General features: G+C 41.6%; 1 pseudogene; it reads right to left on the bottom strand.

Annotated features, from left to right (window-relative positions):
• Positions 1-8,047: 8,047 nt before the first annotated feature.
• LOC101443042 (myb-binding protein 1A pseudogene) lies at positions 8,048-21,624 on the bottom strand (annotated as a pseudogene).
• Positions 21,625-23,738: the final 2,114 nt, after the last annotated feature.

The raw sequence follows: 23,738 nt of genomic DNA on the forward strand, positions 1-23,738 counted from the left end.
ATTATTAGAGTTTGGGGCCTTGATCCTCCATGCGTACATGTCTCTAACAAAGAGGGAAGTTGGGAAAAAAAAGGCGGTGGGGGGAGTCACCTATCAGATTTACCTGGAAACTCTGGTGGTCATCACACCTTTCAAATGGAAGCTGCTCCTTCTCCTAACAAAAAGGCAGAGCCAGCAAGGACTTGCCACTTTGAAAGAGGTCAGTGTAGGAGCTGCCCTCGTGTACTGCCTCAGAACCAGCAGAAAGAATGCATTTTTCTTTCACTTGGTCCAAAAGTCCCCGTGGGCATGCAGGTGCCATCAAATGCAGATTGACCTCGATTTGTAGCTCAACTAGAAGAGGCCGTTTCACTCTGAATTATTTAACATGGCAACATTTTGCACATATAAATCATGTCTAACTTTATTAGATTAGGCCAATTGAAGAAATATATACACCTGCCTGTCATGTAAAGCCCTTCATCTCAGGGAGTTACCTCCCCAGGGGGACATCCCAGGAAGTAAATTGAATACTGAGTGGTTTCTTCAGCGATGGGGCCTGAATTGGAAATTGAAATTCTTGCATGGACATCGAATTTCACTTCAAAAATGAGAACCCAGTTCATCGCTCTTGGTTACCAGGGTACTATTCACTCTAGAAACTCAGATTTACATGACTATGGCCATTCCGTAGCCTTTATGTTGGAATGGGGCCCTGTCACTGTGATAATGTTCCTAAGGCGCTTTGAGGTCTTCAGATGAAAGGCATTCTACAAACACAAATATCACTTGCATAAATCAGCCAAGAAACTTGATATTATTTCTTGCCATCTTTGGGTTCATCATAATGGGACAGGAGATAGCAAATGGTGTACAGTGAGATGAAAGGATAGAGAATTAATAAGCAACAGCCTTTTAATCAGATAAAGCACGATGATGCACCATCGATAGGCCTGATTTCTATTATGTGAAAAAATACACCCAAGATTGTTCTCAGTGTACTCACAAAATCTCAGTGGAAAATCTAAAAAATAATAAATAAATAAAAACCAGACTTCATCTCAAATAACAGCACCCTGTTAAAGCTTTCCCTAATTTAACATCAGGGGGGAAAATCACTTAGTGCTACAAATGGGGAAGGCAGCATTGAGAAAATGGGATTGTATTCCTTTTCCTTCCCCCTCCTTTAAAAAAAAATTTTTTTTTTTTAAAAAAAAACCTTGTTAAAGGGAGAAACTATGCATTTGAAAAGAAAAACATGATGAGGAGACCCAGTGCCATTACTTTGGAGAGCTGAGAGGTGGAGAATGAAAAAGCCATTGGTCTCAGTTTTACTGCCACAATGGCCTTTTATGAGAGGGATTAGACACGCCAAGAACTGGTGCAGCATTCACTGGTGCCCTGGACGACAATCTGGAAAAAGGACGATAAAAATCAGTTTGTCATAAGGTTAAATCACCAAAGACTTTCTAGATTGGCTTTTCAGATTGTTTTTCCTTTGGAAAGAAGATGAAAAAAAGAAAGAAATATGGGCTAAAAGCTGATTTTTTTTTCTTTCCCCCCTTTCTCCCCCTCATTGCAAGATGTAGCATTCAGAAAACATGTTGAGCGAGTTGAGGCATTAAAAAGATCAGTCTTTGGCTGTTGAATGAAAGGCTGTTGTGCATGTGACTCACATACTAAATGGAAACCTGCCTTCAAAGCCTATTTTACTGCCTAATTATATATACACAAAATGTAGCTGTCTGCTTCAATCAAATCATAGGAAAAGGAATAAAACTCCTCTAAAGATGCAATTTTCATGGTTTGTCATAACCTTAGAAACACTGCTAATGCAAAAGGAGGAAGTACAGCTGCATGGTCCAGATAAGGTTCCAGTAATTGTTTTTCTTTTAATTATTACTTTATAAAGACATTATACCTCCTACTCCAAAGAAGGAAAATTAGTGTCCTCTGTCTTCTCTTTTTCTTTTTTTTCCCCTTTCCCATTCTCACAGCAAGCTTGTTGATATGCATTTCAACTGTGGCTAAAAGCCAGCGTAGCTATGGAAATAATATTTAAGTAACCGCCATAACTACAGGCTTTCAGGAGGGTGCCAAGGAGGAAGCCTTTTCCAAATGTGTGTTGTGAATTGAGTAGAGCTTTCCAAAGCACAAAACAGTGTCAGGGATCACGATAAAGTGCTTAGATCTAAACAGCTGTTTGCACTCAGTTTTCATGGAAATGGTTTCTATTCATAATAACTAATATACTTATTTTTAAAAACTGTTAATTGCAGGAACATTTACATTGTCATCCTTACTGAAGAATGATGTAATAAAATTCACAAAAAGCTTTTTTCCCTATAACATTTTATATGTACAGATCGTTTTTACAATAACCCGAAACTGTAAAGTTTAATAAGCCATTACTAATTTACATATTTTCATAGATTCAAATCATTAAAATTCAATGATATTTGAATGGCTTAATATATATCTAATTGCAGATTAAAACTTTCTAACACTGATATGGCATTGAACATATCATCAAGGGACTCCAAGTGCCTCATTCAGAAAGCATTGGCTGCTACTAACATTTCCAAGGGAAACACAGAGTTCATCACTGGGTGGGTAAATAGATTATTTTGTAATATACATGTTTTTTAAAAGTCATAATTTTAACTACACCTACCACTCTTCTTACTCTCTTTCTGCCTATTCCCACTCCTGTCTCCAGCCCTTTTCAGTTTGGAATCTGTGTGTGAGTCCATAAAGAAAAAACTTGATTATAAATTCTATGATGATAATGCAGATGTGGTCATAAAGTCACTCTCAGTGTCTCTGAGAAATTCTGGGGTATGAGAGATATGCTAGAAAATAAGAACCAGGCAAATCTGAATAAGGCTTATACTCTAGAAATCACTGCCTACATTCCTAATCCCAAAATAGGTTTTGTGACTTGTTAAAACCAAATGTCATCTCATCACTCACTCACTCACCCACTCACTCCCTCAAGGGGCATTCATTTATCACCAACTCTGTGCCAGCACTGTTGTAAGTATTGGGGAGGTAAGTTTGAAATTAGCCAGGAAGGCCTCATGGAGCTTGCATTCTAGCTGAGGAACAAAGGAGACAAATAAAACAAATCTAGATAATTAGACACAGGGTTATATGACAAAGAATGACTGGTGGTGTGGGATACTTTAGCTGGAGAGGTCAATGAAGGCCTTTCTGAGGAGGTGATAATTGACTTCAGAATTGGAAAAATGAAAACATGTGAATTAACCATCCATGTACAGAGAGAATAATGGCCATGGCCTTGAGCTTGGCACTTTATAGAGACAGAAAAGAATCCAATAGGGTAAACAAAGTGAGTGAGAGTAAAGTGAAAAACAAAGTGAAATCAGAGAAATGAGCAGGATCTAGGTAATGAAGGACCTTGTAGGCCATGTTCAGATGCTTGGATTTTATGGTAAATGTGATGGGAAGATATTAAAGAGTTTTAAGGAGAGAAGTGTCATGCACTTTTCAAAAGATCATTGTGACTGCTAAATGAAGAATCAATTATATGGGGGTCAGTATAGAGACAAAGAGACCATTTAGGCGGCTATTGCGATAGTCCAGATGTGAGTTGATGACGGCCTTGACTAGGCCCAATGTATAAGTTCATGATCTGTTTGCTAGCTAGAACTGTCGGAATCTGCTGATGGACTGGGTAGGAAGAAAGTAGTTAAAAGGGATGTATCAGGGGTGACTCCTAAGGTTTTGGCTTGAGCTTCTGGGTAGATGTTGGTGCCACTTCTGGAGATAGAGATTGTATTAATTTTCTATTGTTATAACAAATCAGCACAAGTTTAGCAGCATAAAAAAAAAAACCCCAAAACTAAATTGATTATCTTCTAGTTCTATGGATCAGAAGTCCAACACCGGTCTCACTGGGTTGGGATCAAGGTAGAGCTCTGTTCCTTTCTGGAGGCTCTGGGGAAGAATCTGTTTCCTTGCCGTTCCCAGCTTTTAGAGACCACTCACATTCCTTGGCTCATGGCCCCCTTCCTCCCTCTTCAAAGCCAGCAATAGTGGTTTTCACATCTCACACTCTGAATCTCTTCCTGTGGTCACTTATCACCTTGACCACAGTGGGGAAAGGAGTAGATTGGGCCCACCTGGATAATCACACTGCCATCTCTCTTATGCTTTCTTCCATTGTCACATCTCCTTCTCTGACTCTTCTGCCTCCCTCTTCCACTTTTAAGGACTCTTGTGATTAATTGGGGCCCAATTGGACAACAGGATGATCTCCCTATCTTGAGGTCCTTAATCATATTGGCAAAATACCTTTTGTCATGTAAGGTTACATATTCACAGGATACAGAAATTAGGATGTGGACATCTTTTGGGGACCAATATTCTGCCTACTCCAGAGATAATTTGGGGGAGGACTAGATTTACAATAGAAAATAAAGATTTAAGTTAGAGATGCTTGAAATACCTCCAAGTAAATGTGTCAAGAAGGCAATTGGATATATGTCTAAAGCTTGAGGATGAGGTTTTGGCTAATAAGTATGAATGTGGGAGTCATGGTGTTTAAAACCATAAACTAGGTAAGATAACCTATAGGGAGAATGAGATAGAGAAGAAAGTCCAGGACTAAGCCTTGGGCAGAGAAGATGGAGCCAGCAAAAGAAAATAAGAGGCAATCAGTGAGTTAGGAAGCAAAACATTAAAAAACATGATATCATGGTAACTAACAGAGAAAGAAACACATTTAAAGAAAGAAATTCTTAATGTGATTGAGAGAATAAAAATAGGTCAGGGAAGCAGATGTGGCTCAAGCAGTTGGATGCCCACTTACTACATGGGAGGTCCCAGGTTTGGTTCCTTTTTATTTTTATTATTTTTTATTTTATTTATTTCTCTCCCTTCCACGCCCCTCCCCCCCGCCCTAGTTGTCTATTCTCTGTTTGCTGCGTGTTCTTCTTTGTCCGCTTCTGTTGTTGTCAGTGGCATGGGAATCTGTGTTTCTTTTTGTTGCGTCATCTTGTTGTGTCAGTTCTCTGTGTGTGTGGCGTCATTCCTGGGCCAGCTGCACTTTGTTCCGCACTGGGCGGCTTGCCTTATGGGGCGCACTCTTTCCGTGTGGGGCTCCCCTACATGGGGGACACCCCTGCGTGGCACGGCAATCCTTGTGTGCATTAGTACGGTGCACAGACCAGCTCCTTACAGGTCAAGGAGGCCCAGGGTTTGAACCATGGACCTCCCATGTGGTAGATGGATGCCCTAACCACTGGGCCAAGTTCACTTCCCAGGTTTGGTTCCTAATCCCTCCAAAAAAAGATGAGCAAGATAGTGAGCTAGCATGATGGCTGACACAAGATGATGCAACAAGATAACACAATGAAGAAACACAATGATAGACACAACAAGCAGGGAGCAGAGGTGACTCAAGCAATTAGGCACCTGCCTTCCACATAGGAAGTCCCAGTTTCGGTTCCTGGTCCTTCCTAAAAAGAAGATGATCACATGACAAATAGACACAGAGAGGAGAGAGCAAGCTCAAACAATGTGTGGGTGGGAGTGAAAAATAAAGTAAATCTTTTTAAAAAAAAGTAAGTCAGGAAAGAACAAGTAGGTCAGAGAAGTGACCTTTGTATTTGGCAACAAGAAAAGCATTGATGAATTTACTAAAAGATATTTCAATGGCATGGGAGTGAATGGGAGGTGGAGAAATGTTGATTGTGATATTGGGCAGCACTCTGAAGAAGAGGAAAATGGGGCACCATTTTTGTGTTTTTCAGATCAAAGGAGAGTTATATGCTTTAAGATGGAGTATGCTATGCTAGGTGATTGCCTCTCAAAATATGATCTCCAGACCAGGGGCATCAGCTCCACCTGAGAACTTGTTAGAAATGCAAATTCTTTGTTCCTACCCCAGACTTGTTGAATGAGGAACTCTGAAGGTGAGACACAGGCATCTGTGTTTTAACAAGCCCTTTGGGTGATTCTGACACATGATCAGTTTTGAAAATCAAAACTTTAATGGTGATGGCCATGATCTAATGAAGAAGAAGAGACTAATTTTTCAGACGTGAGGGGGATGCCTGAATTTGCAAAAAAGATTCCAGGAGATAATAAGGGAATTATCCAGGAGATAATAAGTGGAATCAGGGATGCTAAAAAGAGGACGGGCAAAGGAGATGGGCCCATTTGCATGGAAGGTTGCAGATTAGTCAATAGGAAGATAAAAACAAGCCATGACAAACTAATTTCATTTCACTGGGGGAAAAAATTAGATTGATTAAAGAGGTAGGTAAACAAGGGAATGCTGTAGACAATTGAAATATTAGTTTCAGCAAGATTTATGACAAATTGCCGTTGACATGCTCAGAAAGGGGAGAGGTATGAAAAATGGAGAACAGGAAATTTGAGAGGCTGTATAGCTGGTTAAACCCAGAAGGAAATTTCTAGTCATATAATGTAAGTCTGTGTACTAGGACTTCCCTGCCCAACATTTTTATCATCTCCTTTGCTGAAGACTGGGGGAGTTGGCTTATCAAATTTGAATTTGGCACAAAATAAGAAGGCAAGTGAATGCATTCGGTGACACAATGTGGATTCAGAAAAATCTCAACAAATTATAATGATGAGCTAAAAACTGAAAAACAATAAATTGAATAAGGAAAAATTTATGTATTTTATGGTATTTTTATTATTTTTAGTGATTTTTTTGGATGGGATAACATTAAGATTTGGATTAATGGAAATTTGTAGGAGAAAATCCTGGAAGTTTTAGTTGCCTACAAGTTCCATATGAAGTGGGGTTTTGTTTTTTTTTCTCCACGCTTTGAATATGGACCTAGCCATGAGATTTGGTTTGGCCTTTGGAACATTAGCAAATGTGACCCAAGTAGAGGTTTGAAAAATGCTTGCATGTGTGACTTGCTCTATTTTGGCTGTGGTTCCAACACTGAGACCATTAGATGAAGAAGTTGAACCTAGCCTCCTGGGTGGTCATAGGAAGGAGATTTGAGGTGCCCTAGCAGAATGAGAGACCATTTTAGCCCAACCAGCCTTGGCTGAGCCACTCTATGTCTGCATGTGAGACCCCAGGAGAAAGTAGTAGCAGAACTACCAATTGAATCTAGCCCAAATTGCTGAACCACAGATTCATAAGCAAATAAAATGGTTATTATTTTAAGTCCATTAAATTTTTGGTTAGGTAGAGGGAGGTAAAGAGTGGCTCAAGTGGGAAGTGGTTGTGGTGTAGAGCATCCACCTACAATATGGAGGGTCCAGGGTTTGATACCCAGGGCCTCCAGACCCATGTGGTGAGCTGGCCCATGTGCAGTGCTGCCATGTGCAAGGAGTGCTGTGCCACGCAGGGGTGTCCCCCGTGTAGGGGTGTCCCACACAAGGAGTGTGCCCCACAAGGAGAGCCGCCCCTGTGAAAAAAGCACAGCCTGCCCAGGAGTGGCACTGCACACATGGAGAGCTGATGCAGCAAGATGATGCAACAAAAAAAGCAACACAGTTTCCCGGTGCTGCATGACAAGAACACACAGCAAATGGACACCGAGAGCAGACAATGGAGGGGGGTGGGGGGTGAGGGGGGAGAGAAATAAAAATAAATCTTAAAAAAAAAAAAGTGGCTCAAGAAAGAAAGTGTAGGAGCTGGGAGCTGGGATTCCAATCCAGGTCTGGTCTCTTGCCAGTACATACACACTACCTCCACAAAAGTACTTCCAAAAGAGCCATTGGTGAGGTTAAACTATGTGTGAGTGAAAAATGCATGATTGGACATTTAGCAAAGATCAAAAAACTTAGAGAAGCAGCTCTTTTGGAAGAATTGGATATATGGCAATGTGGTTTGCTGGTTAAATGGAGCAATGTCTTATAAAGCCCTCAATGAAAAGATAAGTTGGCCATAGATATGGGAAAAGCCTATGACCCACTTTGCTTTGCTTCTAATAGAAAACAAAATACCTTTGCCAGAAAGCTTTTGCCATCCTTTTTTTAAGAAGCCTTCAAACCTTAGCTTTGAGCTGAAAAGCCGCTGGGGTGCTGGGGCTCTTGGTGGGGTGCTGGGCTGTCAATGGCGAGCCGGGGGCTCTCCCCCACCAGGGGAGGCAGGCCTGACCTCCTCCTCCGTGGTCTCCTCTGGCTTGTGTCTCTTGGGCTTCTTGGTCTTCCGCAGGAATCCTTTTTTCCCCTGCTTCATGCCTTCATGCTAACAGGGCTTGGGTGGGGAGGGGGGAGTGGGTGTGTAGGCAGCACTGAGGACTCTCTTGGCATCTTTCTTCTCTGACTTGGGGCACCAGACTCCTAGGAACTTTGGGACCTTCCAGTAGAGGTCATAGAGGTAGCTGTGCTGCTGGCTGGGCTGGAGGCCCTCTAGCACGCCCATGATCATGATCAGGTCCACCATCAGATTCTGTTGATACACGGTCCTGAGAAGTATGATGAGTAGCTCTAAGGAGGACAGACTGTTCTGCTGCTCTGATTTGGCTTACACCTTACCCAGTGTCTGCAGGTTCTCAGTGATGTTCACCAGGATCCAACCAGTCAGCTTTTTCGACTCAGGGTCAAAGCACAGCTTCAGCTTCTGCATGGACAGACTTCTGGAGCAGGAGGCAGGACTGAGCCTTCTGGTGGGGCCACGCTGGGCCTGTCATATTGGACCATGACGGGTAGCAGCTGGGTGAAGAGGCTGAGAAATATGGGGACAGTGAGTAGGCAGTTGTGCTTGGTCAGAAAGGAGCTCAGCGCTGACTAGTAGTTTGGGGTGAGGCTCAAGCCCAAGCAGCTGGTAGCCTCTGGGACCTTGGAATTGGCACTAGAGCCACTACTGGCTTTCTGCTTCTTTGAGGTCTTGAGGGTCGAGCTGTTGGTGGTGTTGCCCTTCAAGACAACAAGCAGATAGAGGGTGGCCTTGAAGTAGTAGAGAGTGAGGGAGGAGTCTGCCTGGTGGCTGGACTGCTACAGCAGCTGCTCCATTGGGCATGCAGCATCTCTACAGAGTTGTCCAAGTCGTGGCAGTAATGCTGGGCATGGTTCAAGTGGTGCATGAAGATGTGGGGGCTGTCTTATAGAGGAGGTCCTGCTCTTGCTTAGCACTGCTAGTGCACATGCTGTGGCAGATGATGGTCAGCAGCGGCTCGAGCAACTCCAAGACCAGTGGCTGCTCAGGCTGCTTTGTTACCAGCACCTCGGTCAGGTCTGGCACCCGGATCTGGAAGTCCCTCTGCAGTACCTTCTCCTTCTGAAGCTCCCTCTTCTTATGTTTCTAGACCTGGATGTGCAGCTTCTATCATGGCCTCATCCCCCAGCTCCTCCTCCTCCTTGCTGTCTACTTGGCCCAGAGCCTTCCCTGCCTTCAGCACTGCCATCATCTGCTCCCGAATGTCCTGGTCCCTGTCCTCATCTTGGGCCCCCTCATAGCTCTGCTCCACCTCTTCCTTCTTGTTGTTCTTGTTGCTCTCCTCCTTGTGGTTCCCACTGTCTGAGCCGCCTTGACCCTTCTTGCCCTTTGCATTCTCCAGCTTCTTCTAATCAGAATCATCCATGACCACCATGTTGTCACTCTTGTCCTGTCCCTTCTAGGGTCTGAGCACATTCAGGATGAACTGCAAGGCATGTTGAGTCAGGTGAGGGCAGATGTGGCTGAACATGCTCTGAACCACCTGGCACATCAGGTGGCTGGGCTGGGCCACCCACATGGCGCTCCTGGGAGTTGACGGCATTGAAGTGGATCCTGTGGGTTTTCCCCTCCCAGTTCTTCCAGGTGCAGGACTGGATGTCACTGAGGAGATCACGGCTCTCTGCTGGGAACTTGAAGAGGTGGATGCCTACCAGGATTAACAGATGCTGGAAGGCAATGACCTTGACCTCCAAGGAGCGGGCCTCTAATCCCTTCAGAGCCTATAGTATCTGGTTCCAGGCCTGGTGCTGCTGAGCCATGAAGGCTGTCACAGTGACCATGTTGCAGCTGTGGCTTAGCAACATGTCTGCAAACTGCACCAAGTGGTAGGTCCAGGGCTGCCTGTCCTGGGTCTGGCCTGACGTCTGCCTGGACAGCAAGCTAAAGACCTGCAGCAGACTGAAGAAGGCATTGCTGATGACCTTTCAGGCCCACTCTCCAAAGGGAAGGAGAGCCGCTGCCCAGGCTCTGGGATTTGGGACATGGGCTTCTTTGTATCAGGGAATGAGGGGAACAAATAAAACCTGGCCGTCTCCTTGACCAAGACCTCCTCTTTCTCCACCTGAGTGTCCTCCACTATACTGACCAGGCAGAGGATGATCCACTTCCAAACCTGGAACACAGATCACTCAGGTATGTGTAGTGAAGAGTCCTGGCTTTATTCTGGTTGTTGGTGCTGAAGTTGAGAAAGGAGTCTAGGTCAGGCTGGAGAAACATGCCCTGCAGTCAGGACACGTAGTCCCTGAGGGAACCTCAGGAACAGCATTACTTGCCAGAAGGTGGGCAAGACAGGGTGGCCCTGGTTGTTGAGGGAGAGTAAGGCCAGCTGCCATGCAGGGTCAAAATGGCAGCCCTTCAGGAAGGTGCCCAAATACTCATCCATTTCCAGGGCGAACTTCACCTGGTCTGGGAGCTTAGCAGTGATCAAACGCCCCCTGTATTGGCAGATCAAGTCTTCCCATGTCACCAGCCACAAGTGCTTCTTGGGCAGCAGGGTCAAGGCTGCAGCCAGCAGGTGGAAACACAGGTAGCTGGCCAGCCAGAACTGCTTCTTCAGCAGTCCCTGTTCCACCACTTCATTCCAGAACCATGAGAATTTGCCCTCTGGAATGTAAGCAGAGCAGGACCAGAGGCACAGTGGGCAGCTTGCATTCCTTCTTCACAGAGGCAGAGGCCACCTTCAGGACATTCACCAGCCTGGGAAGATTCTCATTTAAGAATAGGCTGCCTGATCCCAGCAGCTCTTCAGCATCTCAGGTACTTCCTGTTGGGCCAAGAGGAAGAGCTCCAAGTGTTTGGGGGAGCCAAGCACCATGTTCAGTTCACCTTGAGGACACTCAGCAGGATTGCATTCAGTGTGGCCTCTGGGACCTCAGAGAGGAGGTCCACCAGGGCTTTCTGGAGCTACTCTTGCAAATGGTTGAGGTCCTGGGCTAAGACCTGCAGCAGCTCCACTGACTTCATGAGCACCTCCTGGTCCTTCACCAGCCAGGTGGACTTTCTGAAAGGGTGCCAGCACCCCAAACAGGTTTGCAAAGAGAGTGGGTCTCACCATTACTTTCTTCACCTTCTTCAGGTCATATGTTTCTTGTATTTGCTGCAGGATGGTGCAAAAGTGTTTTGATGGCCTCAAAAGACTATGTAACAGGGAAGTAGATGTGACTCAAGTGATAAGGACTCTGCCTACCATATGGAAGGACCCAGGTTTGATCCCTGGAATGTCCTGGTGAAAAAGAAGAAGGGAAAGCATGCCTGTGCAGCGAGACAGTGCCCACGCAGTGTCGAGTGCCTGCGTGGTAAGCCAAGTACCCACGTGAGTTCCTGCATGGTGAGCCAGTGCCCAGGCAAGTTAGCCATAGACACAGTTACTGCTTACATGGGGGGGAAGAGAAAGGCAATCAACAAGTATCCAAAAATGATAATTAGTATGAAGAAAATAAAAGGAGGGGGCAGAGAGGACAGAGGATGGCGAGCACAAACAATGGGCTTGGGGCAGCAGAAAGAAATAAATCTTTTTTAAAAAAAGGAAAATTTAGTAGGTCCTAGGATGCGATTTGAAGGCATGGTCAAGAAAGCTTCCCTGGGGAGGGTACCTGTGGAGAGAGACCTGCATGAAGACAAGGAGCCCTGGAGCAAACATTTTAGAGGAAAGAGCTAATTTACACTTTTTTTTCCCTATCTAGTTGTGTCATGTCTTTTTGGTGGGTCCCTTTGTTGCCAGAGGCCTGCGCCTCTCCTGATGAAAAGAAGGAATTTGAGGGGATTGCAAAGGGCCTGAGTGTCAGAGGCAAATTCCATCTCTTCTCTAAAATTGCTTCTGACCCTATAGGGATCGCAGAAGTTGATGAGCTCTCTTTAATGAGGTATAGATCCTTTCTGAGAAGCCAAGTTAGGATGTATTCTATACTTGCTTATTGAGCATCTCCCGTGTTAAAGCACAGCAGCTTCAGACCAATGGCAATTTATACATGTGTGCATTGTAGTATGTAGAGAACCCAGGCTGGGACACAAAATGATCAAATTCCTAGGCTAGACTCTCTACTACCCAGAAGTTTCCTGGAGAGTAGTCCCTTGCCAGAGATTTAAGTAAACTCAGGTAATGGGAATTAGTTTTTGCAAACAAAATCAATTAGGCTAAAAGTAGCCTTATCTTTACACTCTTTTCTGGTCTGGAAGATTTGGAATATTGCAATATGGAGAAAGGAGAAAAGCACGGTTTCTGATTCTGAAAGAACTCAGCAAAAGTACAACATGTTCATAAAACGTTGGGTCTTTGAGAGTAACAAAAGTGCTAGTTTTGATTTGTGTGTTAAATAATGTGACGTTATTAAATGGCTTAGCACATAACCTGGCCCCTTTGGCCCATCAATATATGTCAGTTACTGAATATGCTCTAATTTTTAGAAACTTAATCCAATATTTACATGTTATTTTCAGATTAACAGGAAAAAAATTTTTTTTGTATCATGGGGTACATTTGATTTAAATGTAACTCTTTATGAAGTATCATATAATGCTGTGCATTTTGCTGAGTGTTCCTGGGGATATTAAAAGAAAACAACACCCAAAACTTCAGATCTAGAGGGATAGAGTCAAATCTGGATTAGAGACTAACTTTGAATATTAAACCTTTCTTTTAAATATTCCATTCTCTTTGTCTGCATATCCCCTTCAGACTGAAAGGAAATTAATGAGTTAGAAAGCAGTTGGGTCCACCTCTGTGCTTATAGGTGAAGCTCTCAAAGAGGATGAACTTATACAGAACTCTCACAGACTCCAATGGGGCCCATTTGAGCCTCAGAACACTGGAAGAAGAGGGACCAGCAGATACCTGAATAGCCGTGAAAATGAGATACAGGGGAGATGTTAGGATGAGTGCCATTGTCAGAAGTCCAGTGATTGTGATGAAATCCTACTCAATCAGGTTTAAGAAAACAAACAAACAAGTAAACAAAAAAAAACCCGGGAAATCATGAACTCGTGCAATTGAGATGATGTTGGCTTTGGGAGAGGCTTCATCCAGTGCTCAGATGTCACTCAGGACCTGGTTGCTCCATTCCTCCATTCTGCTGCCTTACCATTGCCGTCCTCCTCAGGCTCCACACAGGAACCACAACCACTTAAGGCCCATTGCTCCTGGTGGTAAAATACCAGAAGCAATTCCTTACCTCACATCCTCACGTCGTCCAGAGGATGATAAAAGGCCCTTTTCAACGGCTCTCAAAAAGAAAGAAGGAACGTGTCTCTCCCAGAAGCCCTAGCAAATACCTCTTCACCTTTTCTTGGCTCTGACTGAGTCAGCTCCCTTGTCTCTGAACTAGTCCCTGTGGCCAGGGATTGCAATACATATAGATAGATACCAGTTGGTTTAAGCTGAGGGTGCAGTAACGCCTGGGTTATGGGTAATCTATGTGTACCTGATACCTCACAGTACACAGGGATTGTACAGAACACAGCCTTACAGAAGTCTATCACAGTAGGGAGCTGGGATTTTTTCTTGTCTCTCCAAGAGTATTAACTCCTTGAGTGCAAGGACCGTGTCTCCATCTTAAATCTTCTCACAGCCTGGCTCAGTAACTACAGACTGAATGAATGACTTATGAATTATTGTATGAATGAATAGAAAACTAATTGGAATGCAAAATCTACCCAAAATGATGTTTACAAGTTCTACGTATAGTGTCAATTTTTCCAGTAGCTTCTGGCTATGATATGATAACCAACTCTGTAATTTTCAATATTAATGAAGGTGAGACCAAGCATAGATGAATACAATTTCAGCCTTCTGTTCTATTAGAAGTTGGCTTTTTTTTGTTAAAAAAGCTGTGGGTTATAGAACAGTCATGCTTAAAATACAGAATTCCCATATACCACTCAATTTTTAACTTTTTGCATTGGTGTGGAACATTTGTTACAACAGATGACAACACGTTTTATAACTATACTGTTAACTATAGCCCATGGTGTAACTTAGGGTTCACTGTTTGTGTTTTGCAGCTCCATGGATTTTTAAAAAAATTTTTATTCTGTAAGAAGTTGATATTTTGCACCTCTCGTTTCTGTTATCTAGATTCGAATGAAAATTCAGTCCTTGCCATGCAAAGTTTCATGCAGAAAAAAAACTCTTACCTGGGCCTTCTTTTCATACTCAACACAGGAAGGAAAATCACCAACACTGATGGTTCTAGTGTGAGTAGTAGACTGTAAACAGTAACTTTGTGTATATTTTTATGATTTAATTTTCTCCGTTTATGGGAGTGTAAAATGTAATTTAAAAAATAAATAAATCTTTATTCTAAGTGTATGATGGTTGACATGGGAAGTGTGTAAATCTGTCATGTACAATATAAGGACATATTTAAATATGCATATTATGAACATTCAAAGCTGCAATGGTTCAAAATAATGTTAGTCTCTTCAGTGTAACATTATTCTCTTAAATATGAGCCCATTAGAATTGTAAGTACAGATTGCACTATATATTTAAGTAGCCCATGGTAAAATACTTTTAATCTTGTATTTATTCTTAAATTTTCTGTCTTTGAGAAATTTTTCTTGTGGGCCAAGTTTACTTTTTATTTACTGAAACACAAAAATTCCTCAAACGTCTATCGTTCTTTCTCAATGTAAAAATGATCACATAAATGGGAAATAGTTTCTCCAAGATGTCTCAGTTCTTAACCTATTTAACTTCTTGGCCACGTTTGTTATAGTTGACCATCAACTCCTTTTTTTTTTTTAACATTTTTACTTTTTTAAATCCCCCTCCCCCCCCATCAGTTTGTTCATTGTTTTGGTCATTGTTTGTTCATTGTCTGTTTGTTTCTTCTTTAGGAGACACCTGGAACCTGGGACCTCCCATGTGGGAGGCAGTTGCCCAACTGCCTGAGCCACATCAGCTCCCTCAACTTCTTTTTGAAATTCTCTTATGGCTACATTCCTAGGATACCTCATAGAGAGTGATAGACTGAATAACGGCCCCCCAAAGATGTTCATATCCAAGTCCCTGGAACCTGTGAATATGTTACCTTACATGATAAAATGGATTTTGCAGATGTGATTAAGAACCTTGAGATGGGGAGATTATTTTGCCTTATCGGATGGACCCAGTGAAATCCACCAAGGGTCCTTGTAAGAAAGTGGCAAATGAATCAGAGTCAAGGGACGTGATGTGATGATGGAAGCAGACGGAGGGAAGGAAATGTGAGAATGGAAGCAGTGGTTGGAGCAATGCCATAGCTGGAAGGGTTATCAAGGAAGGTGGTCAGCCTCTAGAAGCTGGAAAAGTCAAGGAAATGATTCTCACCTGGAGCCTTTAGAAAGAACACAGCCTGCTGGCCCATTTGGGACTTCTGATCCCCAGAATTGCGAGATTTGTGTTTTAAGCCACCAAGTTAGTGGCAGTTTGTGATAGCTGCAGTAGGAAATTCACACACTCACACTTCTGTTTTCCGCTAACCTCTGAATGTCCTTTCTCATACTTCTCCACCATTTCATTCCTTTCTTCTCTTTTTTTTCTCTCTAACTTCTCCTCTTGGACATTCTCATCTTTCCACACGACTAAGTCGATGACCCCAAATCAATGTATCCAGCACTATTGTCTCTCTTCAGCACCATAATATTTTTTTCCCAACCTCCTAATAGAAATGGCCTTTTGAATGTTCCCTGCCTTAGTCAGTGGCATTATCACCCATCTATTCACCCAGCTAGATCCTTTGGCATCATTTTAGATTCCTGTTTCTCCATCTACTTTCTGACTCCTTCGGGAGCTCAGCTGACTATTCCTGTCACCTCTGGTTCATAATATATATCCCTCTCCATTCTGTGTTCCAATTTAAGCATTAGTAACTACCCATCTGGGTGACTGTATATCCTCCTCTTTGCAGATAGTGATTCTTTTTCTTACCAATTGATCTGTCATACCACCTACCCTCACCCCAAATTATGAGTCTCTGATACAATCTGATAATGGTAATTTTCCTACTTAAAACTCTTCACAGACTTCTCATTGCATTTTCAATAAAGTACATGTTCAATGACTCCTGCAAAGTGACTCCAATTTATGGTACAATCTCATCTGCTGCCACTCCCTTCAACTCTTCCACAAGAGCCTTCTGCTCCAGCCCCACCAATTCATTCATTAATCTATGAATGCTCACAAAGCCTGTATTTATGCTGTTTCCTCTCCCTGATTGCTTTTCTCACCGTTCTCTACCTCTTAAGTTAACTTCAGTAAAGTCTTTTCTGAGTACCCATCACAATTAATCCTTTCTCTGTACTCCCATAAAATCCTGTTCCCACTGTACATGCTTGGCATCAGTCTTCCTGGGCGGATTGTGGGCTCCTTGGTGGGAGTGGGGCGAAGGAGGGCTGTGTCTCATTCATCTTTGTATGGACAGTTCCTAGACGGTGCATGGTATTTAGTATGCACTAAAAGAAATGTTTGGTGAATGAGTTTTCATTTTGAATGCTCAGAAAGACCGTAAACGTGGCCTATAAACTCCCAGACCTGGGGAAGAAAAAGCCTACAGATTAATCATGGTTCCATTGACCACATGTAGTAAAAGCAAGCAAATTGTATCTAAGACAAGCTGCAGCAAAGTAAACCTATTTTGCTACAATCCCTTCTCTGTCTTTAGAGAAATGTCTAATTTGAGATCCATTTCACGTGCTCCCCTTCTAAGGTTTAATGTACGTGATTAATCTTGACTTGCCTTAAAATACTGCTAGGAATGTGGCAATGACCTCAGCTGAACACTGGCAAAGTGATTAATGTTACATGAACTGGGTGAGGTTTTTTTTCTCCCCCCTCCCTTTACTCTAGATCCTGAATAAACACATTCATGCAGGATTCAGTTGCAGACCTTTGCTCGATGGAATATGTGCCATGATTTCAAAGAGTAATGTTTCAGATGCAATAAACAACGTTAAAGGAAACACGGCTCTTGTTAAGGAAAACGCTGTTTCAGGCTAAAGTCCTAGTGCTCATAGAAGATATATGATGCAATAAACAAAATGAACCACAAGGCAGACAGGTCCATTCGATGACTAACCACTGATTGAATTTTCCAACAACCCTGGACTTTCTGAGAGATAAACTATTCACGAAAGGTCCATGTTAAATTTATTTAAGGCTATCATTTTTTTTTTTTATGTTTCTAGTGAGGTCCAAGAACAGTGTGGGATTTTTCCACCTTCTTTTCTTTTCTATTGGTTGTTTGTGTTTTTGAATTTTTAATGATGTGAGAAGACTGGCAAACAGTTGCTATGATTGTCAAATGCCTAAATCAAGAAGAGAAAATGCAATAAAACAGTTTCCATGGCAACACATTGTAACCTAGTACCTCTGGATTATGAGCCAACTCACATCTATGATCATTATTTGTTGACAGCATAAATTGAGCCTAAAAGCATTAATTTTAGAGATAAAACTGGAATGTGGAGCTAAGTTATAATAATGTTTAAATATTTCCAAGGTAGTGGCAGCAAATCAACACTGGCTATGTTACTATTTAAATAATGTTAATAAACTAAACATAAACACTTAAAAATTTTACCGTCTTTTCTCTAAGAATGGTTTAATAAATTTGTATATACCCCTGAGACTGCAAGTGGTAGCTAACATGTTTTTGGTGGGGTCAAAAGAAATCCAATATCAGCAATTATATGGAATGGTAACCAGACATTTTGATGAAAGAATGTTTCCAATATGGATAGAATACTTAAAAATCTTTGTAATAGCATAGCTTTTAAAACTAACTTAGACCATAAATATATAATGCTTCTTGATATATTCCTTGGCAGATATAACATTGTTGTTTTTAAGAGACTCTATAGAATGTAAATGATCATATTACGATGTTTTTGTACATGCCTTTTCACATACTCACTTCCATATTCACATCAGAAGCACTCATACAACAATTAGACATTTTTAGGCTTTTAAAAAAGTGATTGATTATATGCTGTGTGTGGCCTCTTCCAGCTGCCTTCTGCAGTTACTCATTAACCAATACAATTGACAATCAGGAGACAGTTTTTTTTTTTAACAAGGCTATTTGTGACATTGCTAAGAATATCTTTTTGATAACCAAGATACTCTGATATTATATGATTTCACATGATATGATATGATATGATATATGATAATATATGATATGATTTGACAGGGTATGAAGAACTGGTCTATTTTCTCAACATTTAGACTCAACCTGAGTCCACTTATTTCCTTGGTGACTTCCGAGCTCCATTTCCCTAACACTTACCAGTGGAAGGAGGAGAGAAAAGGGAAAGAACAGGTTGCTCTTCCTCAGGGTTGGGCTTCCACTGCCCACAGTGTTAGGGGGCCAGAGAGAGCGACTAGCAAGGCTCACTTTGCTCTTCTATATGGAGAACAGATACACTTCATTAAGTTGTTGTGAGCCCTTATTGAGATGAAAGCATGTAGGGAGACTAGAACACTACTTGGCACCTGGTAAGTACTGCATGAAGGCTAGCTCCTGTCACCATCATCATCATTGTCTTAGTTTGCCAGGCTGCTGTGACACACCACACACTGGGGTGCCTTACCAAGAAGGATTTATCAAATCATGGTGTTGAAGGCTACAAGTCCAACCTCAAGGTGTTGGTAAGGCCATGCTTTCTCCTGAAGCTGGTAGCATTCTGGTGATGGCAGTTCTCTGTCACAGAGCCAATTTTTTGATCCCTTTTGTGTCTTTTTCTGGCTTTCACTGACATCTGGCTTTTCTTTATAAGGACTCCCAGTAATTTAGGCGAAGGCCTACCCTGATTCAGTTTGGCCACATCTAATGGGATCTTAGAAGATCCTATTCACAAATGACCCCACAACTTAACTGATAACATATCTTCAAAGGATCCTATTTACAAAAGGGTTCACACCACAGGAATCTGGATTAGGATTAAGAACCTGCCTTTTGTTGAGGTACATGATTTAATCTACCACAATCATTATCATTATCATCATTGTGTGTTCCCCAGTGCCTAACACAGTGCTTCACATCTACCAGTGCCTAGTAAAAGCTGTTAAATTAAATAATTTATTTTATTTATTCAGTTTGGTATTATTAATATAAGAGTTTATTTTAACTAACTTTTAAAGACTATGTGACAATTTCAAGAACTTTGACAATAATGCATTTATTCATTTCCATTGTAACTCAGATACACAGAACATCTGTTAAGAGAGTTCATGGAATTGCTCAATAATCCTGTCCCCTAATGTTGCTAATTTGTGGAATTAAACTCTTGGGACTACTCCAGGCTCTCTGAACCAATGTAACACAGCCATGTGTTTAACCTATTGACCTGGGAAGGGCATATGTTTAAGAATCCATGGTACTTTCAAGCAGTGACTTAGACATTTGCTATTTTTTTCAGTTCTTTTCACTACCTAGTTTTAAAGAACGTAATCAGTCATATAACATAACTTTTATTTTCTTTTTTTAAAGGATTTATTTTATTTCTTTCTCCCCTCGCACCTCATTATTTGCTCTCATTGTCAGTTCTCTGTGTCTGTTCATTGTGTGCTTGTTTTCTTTTTTTAGGTGGCACCAGGAATCAAATCTGGGGTAGGGAGGTGCCCAGTGGCTTGAGTCACCTCCGCTACCACTTGTTGTGTCTCTCATTGTGTTTCTGCATTGTTTCTTCATTGTACCATCTTGTTGCATCAGCTTGCCAAACCAGCCCATCGCATCAGCTCACTGTCTTGCTCGTCTTATTTAGGAGGCACTGGGAACCAAACCTGGGACCTCCCATGTTGTAGGCAGGTACCCAAATACTTGAGCCACATCTGCTTTCCAACTTTTATTTTCTTCCATCCTAGTTGCTATAGACCTTGGATTACATCAGAATAGCATTAGTTATCCAGGAACAATTAAGATATTGACCTATATGTATCCACTTGCAATTTATGTCATTCTTTTTATTCATCTATAGTCATCTTCTTTTCCCTTTCTCCAACGCACACCCTACATATAGCCATCTTTTTAATCTCATTCTATTTCTTTTACTCTTAACCAGTGTTCTTGTCCTGTAGACACATAGAAAATAGGCTATCAAATGATAGCTTGCTCTCTACACATGAATCTTCTTTTAACATTATCCTAACAGATAAGAAACAGTGCAAGCATAAGGCTAGGCACATGTAAGGTGCTCAATAAATATTAAGTTTCCTAGTTTAAAGGAGTTTCCCAATTTAGAGGACAGAGTGTACCTCTTTCCTCTTTCTAAGAGGTTTACTCTTCAACCTGTATGCAAAATGTCCATTCCTTACTACTTCTTCTGGGTCCTGGCTCATCATTTGTTACCATTTCTCTATTTTTGGGGTATTTTTCTTTTCTGATTCTTCCTCATCACAGTCTTTCTCCTCCAAACCTAGTCTTTGTCCGGAGTTCCATTCTCAATGAAAAGCACCATCATTCCATTCAGAAACTTAGTATCTTTTTTTAATCTCATTTTTTTTTTTATTACAGCAGTTGTGGGTTTACAGAACAGTCATGTATAAAATACAAGATTCCCATATACCACCCTATGATTAACACCTTGCATCAATGTGGAACATCTGTTGCAATTGATGATAGCATATTCTAATATTGTACTACAGTCCATGGTTTAACTTAGGGTTCATGTGTAGAGTAGTCCCAGGGATTTAAAAGAAAATTTATTCTAGTAACATATATATAGATATACAATCTAACTCCCCTCCTTTTTTTCTTAGTGATTATCTTTGATACCTTCTTTTCTGTCATCACTCCTTTTGCCCACATTCGATTCATCTTTGTCAGCTTTTCCTCCATTTACTTCTCTTCATCTTCTCTGTCACTGTCCTGCTCCAGTCTCAACGGGTTGAGGGTTTGTAGTTGAAAAATGGCTAGTGCTGGGATTGGTGCAATGCTTCTTTTGTTTGAGTATTTGTTGTTGTTGTTTTTTTAACCCCCTCCCCAGCCCCCCACCTTTGTGGCTTTTTTCATGCTGTCTGCTCTCTCTGTCCATTCGCTGTATATTCTTCTGTGTCTGTATTTATTTATTTATTTTATTTCCCCTCCCCCCTTGCAGCTTGCTTGCTGTCTGCTCTCTGTGTCCATTCACAGTGGGCTCTTCTGTGTTCTCGCTTGTCTCCATTCTTTTTGTTGCATCACCTTGCTGAGTCAGCTCTCCACAGCATCTGTAGGCCAGGTGGTGCTCTGTGGTGTGTGGGCAAGTCTGCCTTCACAAGGAGGCCCTGGGATGCGAACCGAGGGCCTCCCATATGGTAAACAGGAGCTCATCTGATTGAGCCACAGCCGCTTCCCTGTGTATTTGTTTTAATTCATAATGTATTCTGATGGCTGTGGGAAATGGATACATTTAGAATGTAGGGAGAGATTCCTTCGTAATTGTATTCTCATTTGTAGAATTATTGCTATTATACTCTCACCTTTAGACAAATAGTACTGGAAGAATTTCCCCATCGTAGGAGGTACATTTTCTTTGCAACAATTTTTTAAATAGACACCTGTGTTTCAATATTTTCTTTATGAGACTGTGAATGTTTCATAATTCCTTCCACTCTGTGTGCGTGACAAGGCCCAGTGTGTCTAGCCTGGCAGATTTCAGTATCAAGCAAGGTTTAACCACCGTGGACTGGTGTCAGGAAGTAAAAGTGTATTATTAACCAACTCTTAGAGTTATGGTATTTCTGGGCAACCTAGTGCAAAGCAACTTCAAGTTGGCGATGTTGTTGTTCATTCAAGAGCTCTCCTTCATCCCAGGGAAGTACTTGATACAAAAGGGCGGCAAGCAGGCAAATAAATAATAAATAATAATAAATAATACAGTGCTAAAACTTCCCCAGTCATATCAGCTAATTGAGAGCTTCTGTTTTCAAGCTCCTTTGAAAAGCCTAGGTAAGCAAATAGTTTTCCCTCTTCTGTATTACTGCACCCTTTTCATTATATCACTATGTTTGTCCTTGGTTAGAAGGTGTGTGCATCATGTTATTATCTATACCACTGAAAGGCTGACCTTCATGTTGTTGGTCACACATTTTTACACATTTTCCTAAAAGGACACACTTCTTGTTTAGAGACTTGGCAGCTTGCAGAAAGGAAAAAGAGGAACAGGGTAATGGCCTAATTTGCATGCCAGAGACTCCCGAGCTGCTGACAACTTTCCTGTTCTGCTTCCCAGCTCCAGGGCACAGTCTCAGCTTCCCCTCTTTTTTTAACTGGTTGGAAAGTATATATTGCTTGCCATTGAAGCCTCTGGATAAATCCCTACATTTACATAAAAACAGCAGGATAAGGAGTCACCTCTACTCCTCAAATTGAGTCTGTTTTTTCTATGTCTTTATCTCTCGCTACTAGTAACACTCCAGTACTCCAATCATTAATTTAAGCATTTCTTTGAATAACGGCTTTCAAGCTTTATATTCAGAACTTGATTTTTAAGGACAAAACCCTCTGTGTTGTTTATTAGCACCATAGTACCTGGAAGCTGATGCTTACCGAGTAACAGCTGAACCAACGCCCCTCAGTTTATTAAGGGACAAGTGTGTACAAGCAGCCAGGATACAAGCCGGTCAGCACAGTGATATCACGCATCTTTGAATGGGAACTTTAAAAGAATCTGTAAAACTCAATTTGCAGTGTCCTAACCCAGCTTTGAAAGATGGCTCTACCATCACAGTGAGGGAAGAAAACACTGAGAAGGTTGAAATTAAGATCCATCCAGATTAGGCAAGAGAAGGAAGGGCTGCTTGCTTGTTTGCCCTAGTGCAGCCTCCTTTCATCATTTGTAATTCTATCCCTTTCTTATCTGATCATGCGGGGACATATTATCTCACTAGCAAACAAACGAACGCACTTCGGAAAAACTCCCAAATGCAAATGAACAGGAAGGCTTTCTGCTAGTGAAATTAAAGGAGCTTCCCCCCTCCCCCTTTCACTGCCAGTGGATGGAGAAGTTATGGATATTCTGAATCCATTCCACCCCTTCTTATTCAAACTTTCTCAAGAAACCTTTTATCTCATTGTTCAAACGTTATATAGAAGAGATAATTTACATGACAGTAATTATATTGCTATATTTAGTAGTGTATTCTCAGCCCATTACTGGAAACGAGGCTTTATTTAAAACACTGAAAGGGCCTTCCAGAAGTTGGAAGTTGTATACATCATGCTATTTAAAACATGACATCTAGAAAGCAGTGCAGTTTTTGTACATTTTGGTCACCTCATAGCTTTGAGGGAAGATCAAAAAAGGATCTAAAGCTCGTTCTAAAGTGACATGTACTATTAGAAGGAAGCATCTATAAGTTTTATTGGCTTTCTTTTCTCCCCACAAGCGAACGATAATTTTCATTTGGAATATATTGTTTCTAGCTACCAGATGCTCTTTTTAAAATGACATGACTTTCTTTTTCTCCATTCCTTAGAGTAAAACAATGAAAAGAAAGAAACCATTCTGTGGAACCAAACAATTTATTTGAAACCTGGAATTCACAGAGGCTCAAGTAGCGTTCTTTCATTTGTTTCATAGTGTTAGCTGGATTAACTCTTTTTGACTTGTCCAAACAATGATCCCA

Source organism: Dasypus novemcinctus, chromosome 2 (genome assembly GCF_030445035.2).
Source record: "Dasypus novemcinctus isolate mDasNov1 chromosome 2, mDasNov1.1.hap2, whole genome shotgun sequence".
In the NCBI taxonomy this organism is placed as follows: domain Eukaryota; kingdom Metazoa; phylum Chordata; class Mammalia; order Cingulata; family Dasypodidae; genus Dasypus; species Dasypus novemcinctus.